The 2834-nt window shown below is 53.5% G+C and overlaps 1 long non-coding RNA gene across 1 annotated transcript; it reads right to left on the reverse strand.

The window, feature by feature from the left end:
- On the reverse strand, positions 345 to 2774 carry LOC110257911. The gene is made up of 2 exons (XR_002340919.1): positions 2575 to 2774; positions 345 to 1765 (listed from the first exon to the last, which is right to left on the reverse strand). It is a non-coding gene; the product is annotated as an uncharacterized LOC110257911 (long non-coding RNA).

A 2834-nucleotide genomic window follows, 5' to 3' on the forward strand; every position in this document is an offset into this window, starting at 1 on the left:
AGCGGTATGTCTGTAAGGTCCTTGTGGACCCCAGTCTCCTCAATCAATAATTGATGGCAATCATGAGTAACTGGTTCATCAGTCTCTTCAGGCAGAAGAGTGGCAGGGTCGAGAGCGGCTGGTGGAGCGAACGTGACCCTCTCTGTGAGAAGCAGGCTTTGATAGTGGGTCATTCATCGGTCTGGGGGTTGTCGAACGATGTTCTCCAATGCATGGGGGGCTATTACCGTTATATTCTGTCCCAAAGTCAATTTGTCAGCGTCCTTGACCAGCATGGCCACAGCTGCGATAGCCTTCAGGCATATGGGCCATCCACTGGTATTTGTAGACATTTCTGGTTTCCCTTGTTCAAAAGAAATTTGTGTTCCCATTTTGGTCAATAAGTCTCTACCTAAGAGGGGTGCTGGGCACTCAGGTATGACCAGAAACGAGTGGGTTACCCGTCTCACTCCCAAGTCAACTGTTCTTCGGGTAGTCCATGGATACTGTTGTTGCCCTGTGGCACCCATTACCCAGGATTATTTATCTTTTAGTTTTCCTAATGGCTGTAGTAGCACTGAATGTTTCGCTCCAGTATCAACCAGAAACTCAACTGGTTGCCCCTCCACCTTTAAAGTTACCCTGGGCTCGGGGAGGGGGTCCGAACCCCGTCTTCCCTAGTCTTTATCTTCTTCCAGAGCTAAGACCTTTAGTCCCTTGTTTCTCTTCTTGGGGCAGTCCCTTGCCCAGTGTCCTTTTTCTTTACAATATGCACATTGGTCCTTGTCGAGTGGGGTCCTATTGCCCAGGTTCCCTGACTGTTTAGGGCCTGACCTAATTTTCCTAAAATCTCTCTCTCTTTTTTTGTTGTTTTTTCCTTCAACTACTGCAGCCAAGATCTTAGTCAAATTTTTCTCTTGCCGTTTATTACGTCTTTTCTTTTTTTCTTTTTTTTTCTCTCTTTTTTTTGTTCCCTTTCTTCTTCTGTCTCCCTTTTGTAATACACTTTCTCTGCCTCCTTCACTAGATCACGTAACTCAGCCTCCTGTAACCCTTCCAGTCTCTGAAGCTTTTTTTTAATATCTAAGGCTGACTGTCCTATAAAGGCCAAAGCCATTGAGGCTTTTTGGGCCTCTGAGGTGGGATCAAAAGGGGTGTACCGCCTGAAGGCTTCCAAGAGCCTCTCAAGAAAAACAGAGGGGGGTTCATTCGGTCCCTGCATCACTTCTCTTACCTTAGCCAAATTAGTGGGCCGTCTTGAGGCGCCTCGGAGATCCGCCACCAGAGCCTGGCGATAGATTTTTAAGCTCTCCCTACCTTCTGCCGTGTTGTAGTCCTAACCGGGGCGAGTCAAGGGGAATCCCATGTCAATCTCGTTTTGCAACTGCGTGGGTCGCCCGTCGGCCCCAGGAACATTTTTTCTAGCCTCTAACAGAATTCTTTCTCGTTTCTCAGTTGTGAAGAGTGTCTGCAGCAGCTGCTGACAATTATCCCAAGTAGGCTGGTGAGAGAACATAAGGGACTCCACTAACGCCGTGAGGCGTTGGGGATCCTCCGAGAAAGGGGGATGGTTAGTTTTCCAATTATAGAGATCTGCAGAAGAAAAGGGCCAATACTGGAGGGGCTGCAATTGGCCCCCCGGTATGGGAGGGCCGTACGTGCGCAGCGGTAATGTCGCGATCTCGTCTGTCCGCTCCGGGGTGGCGTCCTTGCGGCTCCGAGTCCCTGCAGCAGGTCCCTCCACCGCCGGAGCTCCAGGAGGGGCAGAGGGTCCCCTCGCAGCACCCTGTGCCGGATAAGGGGGTGGGGGAACAGATTGGGGTTCCGGCCAAGCCAGCGGCTCCTTAATCTCGGGGTAGATATGAGGAGAGGGCTTGACTTTTAATAGATCGCAGCGAGGGAGCTGTTCTGCTACGTACGAAACCCCGACCCAGAAGCAGGTCGTCTACGGATGGTTTAGCACCAGGTTCCCAACGAACGTGCGGTGTGTGACGGGCGAGGGGGCGGCCGCGCTTTCCGGCCGCGCCCCGTTTCCCAGGACGAAGGGCTCTCCGCACTGGACCCCTGTCCCGACGCGCGACGGGACACGCCGCACGTGGGCGCGCGCGGCGGCCCGCCGGCGGGGACGGCGGGGGACCGGCGATGGTAGCTTTGCCCCATTGGCTCCTCAGCCAAGCAGGAGAGGGGTCGTCACCGTCTGTCCCATATTAAAACTGTAGACAAGGACACACAAGACAAAGATACACAAAACAGAAACCAACAGATCCAGACACACGCGACCCGTCTGCGTCTTCTACAAGCAGGCAAAAGAGTCGGACGGTCGCGGAGGGGGAAGCTTTCGCTTCAACAACAGAACTCGGTCTTCTGACCAACAGAAGGAGACCACCAGGCATCCCTGGCTCTCCTCACCTCCCGGGGCGTACCCCAGGGCAGCAGCCTGTGATCCTCCTAGCACATCTGCTGATCATAGTCCCCCAGTCCTTACGGTCTGAGAGGACAGCTGCAAACCGAAAGCGCGCACCACTGAAAACAGACACTCAGAACAGAGACGCCGGCCGGTACATGCATACACGTTAAAAAGAGGATCCTTTTTACCTCCAAGTCGGTTCTCGGGTGTTAGGGGTGGCCGCGACAGATCCCGGACGAGCCCCCATATGTAAGACCAGCAAAAAGAACTTCCAGGCTCGGAAGAGGCGACTCCCCTTAATCACTCACGAGAAGCGGTCTTGATGCAAACAGCAAGAGGATTTTTATTCCAAGCGCGCTGGGGCCCACAGTCATACACCACGCAGGGGTAGAGGACTGCCGCGGCGAGTGTGGAGTCGGGACAGCTTTTATGGGGTTCACAACAAAGC

This window comes from Sus scrofa, chromosome Y, assembly GCF_000003025.6.
Source record: "Sus scrofa isolate TJ Tabasco breed Duroc chromosome Y, Sscrofa11.1, whole genome shotgun sequence".
In the NCBI taxonomy this organism is placed as follows: domain Eukaryota; kingdom Metazoa; phylum Chordata; class Mammalia; order Artiodactyla; family Suidae; genus Sus; species Sus scrofa.